Below are 16,177 nucleotides of genomic sequence, written 5' to 3' on the forward strand. Positions count from 1 at the left end.
GATATTCAGAGATAGAGCAAGCTTTTACATCGGTTTGGGTCGAAAATTTGAGCTACGAATATATGAATGTATGTATGTTTGCATGTCTGCCTAAGACTTTCGACAGAGGCGATGGATTTTCAAAAGATCAGTATCGTTTTGAAGCTCAACCCTTCAGATGTCAAATACCAAAAAATTGGCTAACAACATTAAGTTTTTTACCCTCGACTCGGCACTTTTTTACAGGAAGGAATCGCTTTTTTCACAGATATTTTCGAAAATCATCCCCTCTTTTCGATTGTCTAGCCTTAATTTAAACCTACATCACTTCTGGTTTGGCAGTGGTCGTAACAGCAAAGCCGTCACATTTTTTTTTTTTTTTTACATGGAGGTCACCACTTACCAAAGCCCGAAGGCCACTCAGGGATAAGGGTTATTGTGTGTACAGTAATCAATGAGATAGTATTGTAGTAATCATTAGTATTGGAGATTTGATTGAGTGTCTTACTTAATGGGGCGGTTTGTCAGGAGTTTGTTTATGTTGGACTTGAAGGCATCCAAGTTGTAGTCAGGTGGGAAACAGGCAAGCAGCAGAGTTCCACTGGCGTGCACTTCTAAAAAAGAAGCTTTGTTCATGGAATCTACGTTTGGATTTAGGCACAGATAAAGGGTGGGGAAAATTATTGACAGTAGTTTCAGCCAGACGGTTGTTTCTCGTGAAAGATTGGCGAGGGAGGACGAGGGATTGGAGCTCAGACGAGCACCTGCCATGGAAATAACGATAAAACAAACACAGGTTTGCAACGTCTCTTCTTTGGGAGAGAGGCTGCAGGAAAGAGAAAAGGGCATCCCCCACTAAACCATGAAGTCTATTTTGTACTCTGTCAAGGCAGGATAGGCTGTTTTTAGCAGCTCCTGCCCAGATGTGGCAGCAATACTCCATCCTTGGACGTACTTGGCTTTTATACAAATAGAGAATTGCATCAGTACTGAGATATCTTCTGGAGCGGTAGAAGGATCCCACCATTTTCCCAGCATCCTTAGCAACAGACCTGATGTACGTGTTCCATTTCAGATCAGGAGTAAAGGTCAAACCCAGAAGCTTGTCAAAACATGGAACCTCCCCAAGACGAGGGCCATTCATTTCAATTGATGCCAGATGGGGGATCAGAGCGTTGATGATGTAAAGATAGAAGCTTGGTTTTGGATGCATTAAAAGTGACCAGCCACCTTTTTCCCCACTGTACCATGCACTCAAGATCAGAGGAGAGAGAATTAGAGAACTTTGTCATTTACAGCCTTTGATGTGTTGCCATAGATGGTTGTGTCATCAGCATAGATGTCAACGAATGATTTAAGTATGTGTTTTGGGAGATCACTTATGTAGATCAGGAAGAGTGTTGGGCCCAGGATTGACCCCTGAGGGACTCCAGCATTAATACTGTGGGCTTCTGATTTCTGCCCATCAACCACTACTCTTATGAAACTATCGGAGAAAAATGATTTAATGATTGAGAAAACATTTCCAGTGATACCATAGCTGGAAATCTTGTAAAGTAGGCCCTTATGCCATACCTTATCGAAGGCCTTTGATATGTCAAGAGCAATTGCCCTGGAAAGGAAACCTTTGTCAAGAGATTCACTAATCCTACGAGATATAACCGTTAGCACATCTGCTGTAGATCTTGCAGAGCGGAAACCATATTGCATGTCACTAATAAGGTTGTTTCTGTTGAGGTGGTTGACTACTTCTTTATTTAATATGGATTCCAACAACTTACTCATGACACACAGGAGACTTATTGGTCTGTACTGAGAGGGAGATGACTTATCACCTGAATTCTTAAATCCAGGGCATACTGATGAGGTTTTCCAGGGTGTTGGAAAGCACTTCTCCTTAAGGCAACGCTTAAACAGTTTCGTAATTATGGGGGCAAGTTCTGGTTGGAGCTTTTTCAGCACTATAACTATAAATATTTGTATGTTGCATAGCATGTTGTCTGTTACGGGGAGTTGATGGCCTTTGTCGCATAGAGTCGAATTAACTGCAAAATTCTTGGCAAATAGTCTGGCCTTGTCTGATGCTGACGAGGTGACCTCAGGTCCATTGATGGTGGTTGAGATAGAACGCACGCTTCTGTTCAGGATCCTGTTTGCTATTTGCCAAAACTGGTGGGAACCAAGCTGCTGCTCAGCTACTTTGGATTTAACAGACTGAGCATATAGCTCTCTTACATTTTTTACTACTCTTTTACAGTGGTTGCTGGCATTCCTGAAAGCACCTTCAGTCTCAGTACATCTATTATGTTGGTAGCTATGGAAAAAGTGATTTCTATGCACGATGGCAGCTGCACATTCAGGGGAGAACCATGGCTGGCTGTTAGGGTTTTGTTGGAATTTTTGGGATGGTATGAATCGGTCTATGCCTACAATTAACCATTCGGTCAGGTCTGATACTATAGAGGACATCCTTTTTAAACATGGAATGCAGAGGTAGATCAGATATGAATGTATGGAAGCTATCCCAGTCAGCCATAGAGTATCGATATACAGTACAGTGGAGAGGTACGTCTGAAGACTTATTACATTTCATTTTTATCTTAACCTACAACAGAGTGGTCGGAGCACCCCAGAAGAAATAGAACAGAACATGGACACAGCTCAGGAGAAGTTGTGAGGAAAAGGTCTAGTAGGCTTGCATACTAACCGCTAGTATCGGGCACATGGGTGGGTTCATGAACAATTTGAATCAGGTCATAGGCAGTGGCCAAATCATGACAGAACCTCCTCTCGTCATCGGTTTTATTTGAGTGGGTCAGCCATTCCACATTATGGACATTGAAGTCACCGCAAATGTGAATGTTAGCCAAAGGATGAGCAGACAGGATGTGGTCAATTTTCTCAGATCTGCTCTTAAAGATAGTAACCCCACTGTTGTGGGGATGATAGAGGGAAAATATAAATGCAGTGGTGTAAGCTAATACAACCCGGAAGCACATATAAGGTAAATTAGGGTCTTCTTTGGAGATATCCCTACCATATGGAAAGCCATCTTTGATGTAGGCACATATTCCATGCCCATGGTGATCTTGGGGGTCAGATTTAGATGTTAAGTTAGAGTATCCTTTAATTATGAATTCGTCTAATGGTTAGCCCTATGCCAGTTTCACTTAGAAAGAATATGTCCAGTTTTGTCTCCTGTAATTGTGTTTCAACCTCTGAAAGGTTGGAACGTAGACTCCTGATGTTGGAGAAGGAGACCTGGTAGTAGGGGGTCTATGTTGGAGGATGGGTTTCTAGGTTTATTTGTGTGTGTGTGTGTGTGTGTGTGTGTGTGTGTGTGTGTGTGTGTGTGTGTGTGTGTGTGTGTGGTTTTTTTTTTTTTTTGTTTTTTTGAGATTTGTCATGATGAGGTTTTGGGATTTGTGGAGCAGGTCGATAGACTTGCTTGGAGCAGGACAGAGAGGATAAGTAAGAGAGAAAAAGACAAAAAAATATTTTGTAGTATATGATAAGGTAAAGCCATAACAATTACCCACTAGTATGGCATCGAGAGGCCCTACCAGAAACTACTGCATGGTCCAGAATCCATTCACCAAATGGCAATACAGCAGCCCTGGTACTTTGCATCTGCTGATAGGACAGCCTCCTTAGTGGTTAATCCAATGTTCGAGTCCCTGACTATCAGGCGGATAACGTCAGCCCAGATGAAACGTTTACCTCCAGCACCCTTACTAGTGACATGACCACAAGGATAGACATAGAAACAGAAATTTTCCGACATCTCAGGCTACTGTTTACAAAGTACTACCGACCTGGAAAGCAGCTTTTTCTTCACCCTTTGTCAGAAACATCACTCATTGGAAATGAGGACTGAATGACAAAATAGGAGAAGCGAGAGTTACTGGAGCTGCCGATAACATATCCACATGCATTATCTACTCGACATTAAAAAAATAAAGAAAATAAAAAGGGGGGGGGTGAGAAGGACTTATTAATTAAGTCCGTTGCCCCATTCCCAGCTTAGGGTAGTACTTGACGATAATCTCCCCTCCCATGTTAATGCATAGATACTGTTTGCCTTTATCTGATACGAAAATGTTCGACCATTCTAGCTACACCTCTTAATAAATATGCTATAATGGAACTTTTATCAAATTGGAAGTCTGGTTATTTTTAACTCGTTTAAAAATCCGATTAAGAAGTGATACCTTTAAGGTTACATATTAACTTTAGACTAGCTAGAAGTAATGAATACTTTAGAGAAAAAAAAAAAGCCGCATGTTTTTGAGTTCAGATAATATGCAAATATAATTTGGGAAATGTTCAATTTCATGGGAGACTTTTTTTTTTTTTTTTGCTCAACATACATCTCCAAACACCCGGGCAACATCGGGCACCCATGCTAATATGATTAAAAATGTCAATAAGAATGACACAGCCATGAACAGATGAGATATACAATCTAGAGAGAGAGAGAGAGAGAGAAGGCAGGGAGGGGGAGAAAAAAATGGAGAGAGAGAAAGAGAGAGAGAGAAATAGCAGGAAAAACAACAAATTGTCACAAATCAATGAATTGATATTAGCATGAGTGCAAACACACAATCACTTGACAGACATTTGAAAATCTATGGAGGAAAAATATATACTTTGATCTTCCATTGTTACTATTTCATTAACAGAAAGATAAAAAAATAAGTGCATGAATCAATGGGCTGTATATAGAACGAGAGATACAAAAACAAGAATATATATCAAAGTGGAAAGAAGAAATAAAAAGCATTACTCATTGATTTTGCAATATTTCAATAGAAACAGATTTCTCTCGAAACAGCAAACTTAATCAACCATTTGGAAATTAGTAATTCAGAGATTTTCCACTTCATCTTCATATGAACAGCACCAATTTTATGGATAGGCTAGTTTGGGTCTCAAGATAAGAGTGATGCCTAAAATGTCCCCTCTAGGTTTAAGATTCCTGACAAATATTTCTTTTGCATTTAAAATATACAAGAATAATTTGTTTATTTTAAGACGCAATAGAGTTCCTCTTAATTAACTTAAAACAGTACTTGGGGGGGGGTCTCTCTAGCTAGAGTGCATCATTTAAATTCAATATATCGTTCTTCTTTAATTTCTGCTTTGCTTTTAAGACACGAGAGAGAGACAAAGGTAAACATCAGAGATTCAAAGGAACTGAAGTTGTAGGATAGAAGTTTGAGCAGGTGTTACATTTTTTTTTAGTTAGACTATTTATTACTCAATATTGAAAGAATTTGAAATAAAATGCCAGAGTTGTAATTTTTGGAATCCTAAGACAGACAGATCTTATACCTTCTGATTGCACAACTCATCAAGATCAGAGTTGTGGGTAGGTGAAAGGCCTTTCATTGCATGGTATGACATGGTGGTAGGGAAGTTGAAAAGCGTATCAAAGAAAAGTAGAATTAAAGTGATTGGCAAATAGGTTTAATAAATAATGATATGTATTGGGTGACAATAAAAAGAGCAATATACAAAGCTAACAAAGGCTGATCAATCTAGGTTTCCAGATATACTCTGAAAGAATGGCCCAAAAGAGGAAGTATATAGAAAAAGCTAAACAAGTGTCAAAGACAAATATGGATATTATTGAAGAGAAGTGTATTTGAAATAAAGAGTGTTGGCAACAAATGAACCAACAAGGATGCTTAAAAATGTGAATTTGAGAGATTATTAAATACTCAATTTTGGTTGAATTTCCTGTTAATGTTATTCCCAATATTAGTCAGGTTCCTAATGTAATTTTGTGGGAACTTTTTGGAGATTTTTTTTTTTTTTTACGTAGGCATCACCACATTATCAAGGCCAAGAGGCCACTCAAGGATAAGGGTTAAAGAGTGTACAGTAGAAATTGGACAATATAGTAATCATTAGTAATGAAAATTTGGTAAATTTGATAACTTATATGGAACGGCTCATCAAGAACTTATTTACGTTAGACTTGAAGACAACCATATTGTAGTCAGCTGGAAAGCAGGAAAACGGAAGACAATTCCACAGGTGTGCAATTCTAAGAAAGAAGCTTTGTTCATGGAATCTACGTTTAGGTTTAGGCACAGATAAAGAGTGGGGGGAATTATTGATAGTGTTTACAGCTAGACGAATGTTTCTTGTGAAAGTTTGGCGAGGGGGGATCATAGATTGAAGCTCAGTCGAACACTTTCCATGAAAATAACGATACATCAGAGACAAACTCGCAACATCTCTTCTGTGAGATAGAGGTTGCAAGGAAGAGAAAAGGACATCTCCTACGAGGCTACGAAGTCTATTTTGAACTCTATCAAGGCAGGCCAAGTCCTTTCTAGCAGCTCCTGCCCAGATGTGGCAACAGTATTCCATCCTTGGACGTACCTGGCTCTTATATAGATAGAGAATAGCATCAGCAGTGAGATATCTACTGGATCGATAGAAAGATCCCACCATTTTTCCAGCGGCCTTGGCAACAGATTTGATGTACGTGTTCCATTTAAGATCAGGAGTAATGGTCAATCCCAGAAGCTTGTCAAAACTTGAGGCCTCCTGAAGACGAGAGCCATTCATTTCAATTGATGCCAGATGTGGATCAGAATGTTGATGATGTAAAGAGAGAAGCTTGATTTTAGATGCATTAAAAGTAATCAGCCACTCCTTACCCCATTGTACTACGTGCTCAAGATCAGAGGAGAGAGAATTGGAGAGAACTTGGTCGTTTACTGTCTTAGATGTGCTACCATAAATGGTAGTGTCGTCAGCATAGATGTCTACAAATGATGTAAGGATGTGATTTGGAAGATCATTAATGTAGATCAGGAAAAGAGTTGGGCCCAGGATGGACCCCTGAGGGACACCGGCATTAATACTGTGAGCTTCTGATTTTTGCCCCTCAACTACTACTCTTATGAACCTATCAGAAAGAAATGATTTAATAATTGAGAAGACATTTCCAGCAATACCATAGCTAGAGATCTTATGAAGTAAACCTTTATGCCATACCCTATCAAAGGCAAACCTATACATTTTTTGAAAGGTTTTTGTCTCAGGAATCAGAAAATCAATGTTTGCATTTGCCCAGATGTGTATATGGCGGCCATATTGGATTTACAAAATGGACGCCGTAAGATGTATGTTTTGTAATATCTCGGCTTCTAAATAAGCTGGAGCACTGATTTTAACTGCTAAACCTACATTTTCATGGCCAAGGAAACCAATGGTGGTGGTTATAAAATATGTGTATATGGCGGCCATATTGGAATTTACAAAATGGCCGCTGTAAAATGTACGTTTTGTAATATCTTTGCCTCTAAATAAGCTGAAACACTGATTTTAACTGCTAAACCTACATTTTCAGGGTCATATAAGCCAATGGTGGTAGTTATAAAGCAACAACATTTTTAACATTAACTTTTAGATGTATAACTGGGTGCAAACTGATGTGGTGTTGTTTTATTGCAATATCTTTGCAATAAAAAATATGTATCATTTATAAATTCATACTTCAGCTGTTCCTAAAAAATCTTGCTTTTATATCACTAATTCAAATTGTTAATTTACCTATGATACTTTGAGAACTTATAGTTTTTGTATTGCTATTATAACATTACTGAAATTCTCTGTGTTTGTAGGTTAAGCATGAGTGAGGAGTCGCAAAGTAGAGAGGAGGCATGTCAAACCAAGGAGTCCATTAACTGGCAGTAGTACATTCTCTGCCAGTCTGATGATAAAAAGAAAGGAGTCTTGGTGCAACATCCTCGATTAGAGTCCTGTGGGCTCATACTGCAGGTAATTCTAAAGAGGGCTAGTTTGAATGATGGAGACTATGTCCAAGTCCAAAGGCGACTGCAGAACTGCACACCAGAAACAATGTGTGAAGAGAGGGTGGTCTGACATCGCTCATGTCATTCGAGTGCAACTAACAAAGTTGAAATACAACGTGCAAGAGATCGCAATGCACACGCGTTAGCTACAGGACACTATACTGCCAAAAAGCCTGGCCAGAAAAGAGGAAGCACAGAAGAGGCTGTTCCAGGCCCCTCTACATCTGGTTCTGCATTGCCATTCACACGATCACATACAAGTCCACTGGATAAGAAGGAGTGCTTCTTCTGCTAACAGGACAATGGCCAACAACTGTACCAGATCAGGACTGAGAATGCAGGTAAAAATCTCAAAGATGCTGTGGAAAGGTCCCATAATCCTGCACTGAAGACTAGGCTGAACACCTGCATATCACTAGGTGATGCACATGCAATTGATGTCCTATACCACAACGCTTGCTGGACCAAAAATGTGTTCCATGCTCTTCAAGATACCAACACTAGCAAAACTGCTGAAGAACCTTTTCTACAAAAGGCAAGTCTGCTTGAGCTGATAAATCTTGATGTAGAAACAAAAAACAAAGCATACATTGGAATGGATGATATTGAAATGATCTATGTTAATATGCTTGGTTCAAAAGTTTTTGAAAGTCATGTCCTGTATTCAGTAGAAAATGGCTGAAAGAAAGGATCCTTATTTGCATCACCGGAAGTCTGTTCAACCAAACATAAGGAAGCAAACTGTCCTCTACTCCCGAGATGCATGTGAAGAGGGCATGGTTAATACCTCAATGACAACTGGTAACAGGGAGAACAGCATGAAGACCATCTACAAAGCAGCACAGGTGATAAGGAAAAGCATTGCAACTTTCAAAGAGCCCAAGGAAAGAAATGTCATGCAGGTATCTAGTGACAATCACGATGTTCCAGCTGAATTGTACCCCTTAATCCATTGGATAATGGTTGGGTCTGCTGAAAAGCTGGAAACTGTAAAGAGAACTAAAGATGTTGAATGAGCAACACTGACGATGAGCCAGAATATCATGTATGGGTTCAACTCGAGTAAACAAGTAAGGTACAAGCCAAGCAAGTCAACCCCATACATGAGGGAACCCTCAGGTTCTGGGACTGGCACGGACTGTCCAGCATGACATACGCGACAAGAAGCTGTTGAATCTTCTCAATGCTCATGGCTACGCTATTTCACATTGCCGTGTCCTTCTCATGGAAACTGCTCTGGCAAATGCAGTTGTAGAAAACACCAGAGCATACTAAGGCCTCTATGTACCACCATACCTGAAGAAGGGGACCTTTGTGTTTTTCGCAGTAGATAACAGATTTTGCACACCTGATGAGAAGGGAACCACCCATGGAACCATCAGGGCAGTGTAACAGAAAGTTGATCCTTCTAAAGAACCTGTTGCAGAACCTTTGATCATAGGTGATGCAAAGAATATATCAGCCACACCCTACCATGTAGACATGCTTCACTGTAACAAGCCAAAGGCTACCAAGAGGTCAGAACAGTTTGCCATCGGCCAGAGTATCTCAGGATCCTATCACCTGACACAGCTTGGATGGGTTGTTGCATCTGCTTTATCCAGAATTAAACCTTGAGAAACTTCCAGCAAGATTCCAAGCTGGCCAGGATACAACTCACCGCTGTCTGAAAGCCTTCCCTTAACACAGGTTGGAGCCTTGACACTACTCCCTGAGGTGGCACACGAGTGGTCAACTCTGCTCTTTGTAGCAGCAACTCGGAATGCTGACCTGGAACTCCATCTGCAAGCTGGAGAACCACTAAGCAAGCTGTTCTTTGCCAAGGACTGCATCAAGTATAAGCGACTCTGGCCAAGATACATCGCAGATATGCATGACTTAACGACCAATCACATAAATGATGATGTTCTCTCTGATTCTCTCACCTCTGATCTTGAGCGTGTGGTACAGTGGGGAAAGAGGTGGCTGGTTACTTTTAATGCATCTAAAACTAAGCTCCTATCTTTACATCATCAACACTGATACCCATCTGGCATCAATTGAAATCTATGGCTCTCATCTAGGGGAGGCTCCATGTATTGATAAGCCGCTGGGATCAACCTTTACTCCTGACCTGAAATGGAACACGTACATAAAGTCTGTTGCCAAGGTCGCTGGAAAAATGGTGGGATCCTTCTACCGCTCCAGAAGATAATTCTCTGCTGATGCAATTCTCTATCTATATAAAAGTCAAGTACATCCAAGGATGGAGTACTGCTGCCTCATCTGGGCAGGAGCTGCTAAAAACAGCCTATCCTGCCTTGACAGAGTACAAAATAGACTTTGTGGCCTAGTGGGGGATGCCTTTTTCTCTTCTCTGCAACCTCTCTCCCACAGAAGAAACGTTGCGAGCCTGTGTTTGTTTTATCGTTATTTCCATGGCAAGTGCTCGTCTGAGCTCCAATCTCTCGCCCCCCCCCCCCCCCCGCCAATCTTTCACGAGAAACACCCATCTAGCTGAAACCACTGTCAATAATTTTCCCCATTCTTTATCTGTGCCTAAATCAAAACATAGATTCCATGAACAAAGCTCCTTTCTTAGAAGTGCATGCCTGTGGAACTCTCTTCTGTTTGCCTGTTTCCCACCTGACTACAGCTTGGATGTCTTCAAGTTCAACATAAACAAATTCCTAATAAACCGCCCCGTTAAGACACTTTATCAAATTTCTATTACTAACGATTACTACGATATTATCCCATAATCCTTATCCCCGAGTGGCTTGCCAGGGATGTTAAGTTTTTTACCCATATGGTGGATTATGTATTTCAATGGGAGAGGGCTTACAAAAGATGAAATAATTTGGATCATTGACTTCCTTGACACTGAAAATGTAGGTTTAGCAGTTAAAAACCACTGTTCCAGCTTATTTAAAGGCCAAGATATTACAAAACATACATCTTATGGCAGCCATTTTGTAAATTCCAATATGGCTGCCATATACACATCTGGGAAATTTTTATAACTGCCACCAATGGCTTCCTGGACCCTGAAAATTTAGGTTTAGCAGTTAAAATTAGTGTTCCAGCTTATCTAGAAGTTGACATATTACAAAATGTACATCTTATGGTGGCCATTTTGTAAATCCAATATGGCCGCCATATACGCATCTGTGCAAATGCAAACATTGATTTTCTGGTTTCTGAAACAAATCCTTTCGAAAAATGTATAGGTTTGCAAATCTCCAAAAAGTTCCTAAAAAAGTTAAAATTGTGCCATTAAGAACCTGACTTATATGATTAGCAAGGTAATTCTGTTGAGTGATATTCACCACATATCTCTATTATATATTCTCCAAGAGTTTAGCTAATCTACTATATTAATAAAGTAGAGTTGTTTTTTCTTTCTCCAGCCAGAAATCATAGGACTATAAAGTCGCCACACAATTTCAATATGGTTATGCTTCCTGCCGGTACATGATGAGTGTTTCCAGAAAATAATAGTCATTTCTATTGAATTTTATAATTTCTTATATTAATTCTGAATAAGATGACTCTCAAACAAGATAGAAATGTCATAAAAATCTAATATTCTATCATTTACCAGAAAATTTATTTCATCAGATCAACTTTTCAAAAAAAAAAAAAAAAAAAAAAGACCATCATTGTTTCATTTATGCGTTTCATTACATTATCTGTCTCCTGTTATGACTTCCCTATACAAATCTCTTTTGCTTCAAATCTTAGTTTGCAAGTATCCGATTGATATATATATATATATATATATTTATTAGTGGCTGTACATACTCAAATATTGCCTGGGAGTGTTGTTATATTTTTGTTTAGCTTTTTACTATCAACATGACTGAAAGATATTATGTTTTAAATTGAACACTGAAATCCTATACAAATAAGTTAATGAAATCACTCTCCACATTTTAATATCATTTGGAATTGTTTTGAGACACACAGACATATCTACTCATTCAAAAGAAATGAAATAATTTTCTTTCTTAAGTAAGCACTAAACTCATTTCACTAAGTAATTTAAGTGACTGAAATAAAAATTAATCTGTAAAATTTTTGTGTTAAAAATATCTTAATGTATAAAAGGATTGAATGTTTTGAATGTTATGTACATTCAATAATGCAAGTCCATAAGAAAACACCTTACAATAATGATGTATCAGTTTGCTGATGAAAACAGCATTTTTTATTTCATTGAGCAAATCAAGTACATTGCTGTATTTAAGAAAAAGAAAAAGTATTTTTCTATGGTAAAAGAAAAGTAGAAAAACAAATGCAGTAAAGCATTGAAAATACTAAAAAAAACAGAAAAATCTTAACCGGTAAATTTTACCACCTGCGGCTCATTCAATAAATCTATAATTATAATGAAGCATGTGAATTTATTGTGTCCATTTCTTGATTAAAAGAATTTTTTATTAATTGATTTTTTCCCCTGTGCTTTAATTATACTGACATCATACAACAGTATAATAAATAAAAAATGTAAATGTAATCGCACATGAAAATGGAAATTAAAATGAATAAATTTAACTTACTATTATGATAAATAATTAATTTTAAGAAATAAATTATTTTATAACACAAACAAATAGGGAAACATCCAAACTTTTTTTATTGTGAATGTAAGCTAATAATGTCTCCTCTTTAACAGTATTCTTAGTTGGAAAAAGTATTTTTTTTAAAAACTGGAGAATTATTTTTTGTAGCAATAACATAGTAAAAAAAAAAAAAAAAAAAAAAAAAAAATGAAAAATAAGTTACCAAAATGTCAGACTTATTACTATATAGTCTAACTGACATAACTTTATATATCTTTATTCATGAAAAGTTAGGTGTGTGCATATGTTTATATATTTGTATGTACAGGATTCACTCCCAAACTAATTAACTGATCATTATGAATTTTGAAAGATAAAGTGGCTAGGTGTAAGGTGTTATCATGTGAGCTATATTTAGTTTAATATACTTTTGTGCAAAGGGGCAAAAACTTTTCAGAAAAATTTAAATAGCTTCAATTAATTTTTGTGAAATTTTAACAATAAATATAAGACATCAATTAATAAGTATTCCAAATTTCAGTTTCTTTGTAGTTTATTAAAGGATTTAAAAATCCAAATATATCAAATTTGATCTATAGTCATCAGATATTAAATAAGAGTGTATAAATTTTAATTTAATAAACCAAAATAATCTAATGTACATTGATAAAAATTAGAATAGAGATTCTAGACATAAGATTTAATAGTATTATATATTGATTTTAATCTTTGTTAGGAGGGACATAAAATTGGTGTAAATCTGTTCTTTTCATGGAATTTTTTTGTTATATATATATTTATAAGTTTCAGAAAAAATACATGGAAATTGAAGAATGGTTATAGTACACAAAAATAACCATGTTTATTCTAGATCTTGCCAGGTTATATATAATTCTTTTATGGAAACAAGATAATGGATTTAAAATGAAGCATCATAATAAATTTAAAGCCTTTTGTCTTTTCTTTGGCAGACCACAGTTTGGTAGCTTTTCAACATTTTTTTTTTCAGGCAAAATAATAAAAAATAATGTCAGCTATGAATAAACTGAAAGTTGTAGACTGTCTCATTTATGAAACCTTCAGCTGTCAGTGAAGCGATCTTTGTCAATTGTAAATAATTTTTAATAATAAAATGAAGTGACCTTTTCATCAAAACTTTGTTTTGAGATGCATCCTTGGATCTTTGAGATCTTTTCGGTCTGTCAATCGAACTGTCACACTTAATGTGTGTCTGTCACACTTCAGTTTTGTTTTCAATAGATCTAATATTGAACAAACAAACAAACAAAAAAAATAGAATGTTAAACTTTATGAACATTGGAGTGTTAATTATGACAGTGACTTTGAATATGTGCCTTACATGCGGGTTTGATTGACTCAAATTTTTTGAAGTTATTGAAAAATTATGATATTCTTTGGTTTGTCATGGTTTTGAAATACAGATTGACAGAAAGTATAGGAGGGCAGGTGATAGAGATATAGAGAAGAGAGGGGGAGTAAATATGTAAAAAATTTGAAAAAGATGTTACACTTTAGCTCTTTTTCCTGTCCATACCTCCAAGCAATGCTAGAAAACCATGTGAGTATATAATAAAGAACTAATTGCAGGCAGTCTTTTATTTTTAGCAGGACCATTATGTTTTTTTTTTATTATAAAGTTTTTTTTAAACAGAATTTTGAAAGTTTAATTATTAAGGTATCGTTCAGTCATTACTAATTTAACTAAATTTTGTTTAGGTGTTGCTGTCATCTCTCTAAAATTATTGGATGAAAAAGCTTCCAAAATTTCCAATTGTTTAATATATAAAGATTTGCTAAGAATTTTTAAGTCAGAAATGATTTTCAATGTGATAATTTAACTGGTTCCAAATTCCTTTCAAATTTTGAAGGGTCACAAAGTAATTTTTTTAAAAACATTTTTGAAAATTTAACTGTTTTCTTGTTTATAGAATGAAAAAAAAAATTCTAGTGTGTAAAAATTATGTACATATGTTTGCCTTCTGTCGATAAATATGCATGTGATATAGCGTCTAAGTTCAGTAGACTATATCCACAGTGTGTGTATATATATATATATATGCTTGTCTTTGTTTAGTCACTGTAAAATCTTATCTTTTTGTTTTTTTTTGGATGCAGCATCCTACCGGATGCTAGACATTAACTTGTTATTTCAGAGACTCCAGCCAAAAAAATCTTTTAAAGCTCCTAACCATTCCTTCAAGAAAAATTGTTTATATCTTTCTTGCACGTGATTCACTGAGTATATTCATCAGGTAGTTTTTGATACTCATTTTCATAAGCTTGGATGTTCCTATAATTACTGGAATGATCAAGATCTTCCTAAGATTCCAGTTTCTTTTCATGTCATACAGTATATGCAGGAAATTGTGTCTGTGTATATGTTTGTCTTTTGTCAGTGTGTGAGTGCATTGATAGTAATGATTACTTTCTTTGTCTCCTGGTGAGGGAAGCATTGTCCTCACTGTCTGCTTTCGACCCACTATGTGTTGTATGAGAGAGTGTTAAAATTCTGATTTTCAGATCAAAGTTTTTTGTGGCAGGGAGAAGTAATTTTTGCATGTAGATATAACTGAGTAGCATGACTGCTATTTTTATAATTTTTTTTTCTTATTTGAAGCCTATATTTGTATGAAAATATGATCGCTTTTTAGATATTGGCATGGCTTGTGCATTTTGGCTGATACTGTTGTTGTTGTTCCAAGAATGTTCACACCGATTGGGTTGAACTAGCCTCTTCCTGAGCCTATATCACATTTCAAGCTATAGTGGCCTGGTCACACAAGATGATTAACCAATTGTGAGAGCTTGCCAACTTCTTGATGATGATTATTGCCCAAGTCTGCCACCCAGACAGAAAGGTAGAGAAAATAGTTCTTTGGGTGACAAGCTGAATGCCCAAACCATCAAAGACAACACAGCAATACAACAGATGGCAGAAACTTTAGTGTAGTTTAGTGTCAGTGAAGAATAGCTGTTGAGACATGGTTAGTCAACCAACAAAAGAAAATGCGGCAGAGGTTGTTATTGTCAAAGACCTTTCAACTTCTCATCAACCATCACCACTGGTCATGTCTCACAGCCATAAGGAGCATCGACTAGACGACATATTGGTAGATACAACCTCTTTGTTGATATTAAGAACTCAAGACACCTTCACAAGGAAGGTGAGAGGGAGAGAGAAAGGGAGGAAGAAAAATACAAAGAGAGTGAGAGAGTTCTAAAGGGATATGAAGAGCGTGCAATAAGTAATGCCCCTGACCCACTTCCAGTTGTCTGATCTAGCTGAAATTTTGCATGTGCAGTGATTTATATCTCTACAGGTTATGTGGCAAATTACAGCTCTGAACTAATTGTGGTTTCTGTTTTACAGGTGTTTGAACTGAGTTAGGTGTGAAATGGAGCCTGTTGAATGTCGAGCAGTGATCCGGGTTTTGTATTTGAAAAGACGCACACCACAGGAGACTTTTGATGAAATGAAAGAAACTTATGGTGATAATGCCCCATCATATAACCTTGTAAAACGCTGGCATCGTGAATTCAAACATGGCCGGAAGTCTGTGGAAACAGCTCCCAGACCTGGTCGCCCCCCCCTCCTTCTGCCATTGATGAGGCATCTGTCCGTCAATTTGAGGCTGCCATTTTGGAAGATCGGCGCATTGCTATTCGCCAAATAGCCCAAGATGTCAAGATTAGTACAGGGTCTGTGGAAACTATCATTCTAGATCATTTGTCAGATGGATTCCCAGGTTGCTCACACCATTCCAGAAGTGAGAACGCATCGAGTGTTCGAGGATGAAT

At 37.1% G+C, this 16,177-nt stretch overlaps 1 protein-coding gene across 8 annotated transcripts in view; it reads right to left on the bottom strand.

Moving 5' to 3' along the window:
- LOC145291348 (ribosomal protein S6 kinase beta-1-like) overlaps nucleotides 1-16,177 on the bottom strand; it is a 282,083-nt gene that overhangs the window by 139,683 nt on the left and 126,223 nt on the right. The window lies entirely within an intron of this gene.

Source organism: Euprymna scolopes, chromosome 2 (assembly GCF_053919585.1).
Source record: "Euprymna scolopes isolate OS-2025 chromosome 2, ASM5391958v1, whole genome shotgun sequence".
Taxonomy (NCBI): Eukaryota; Metazoa; Mollusca; class Cephalopoda; order Sepiida; family Sepiolidae; genus Euprymna; species Euprymna scolopes.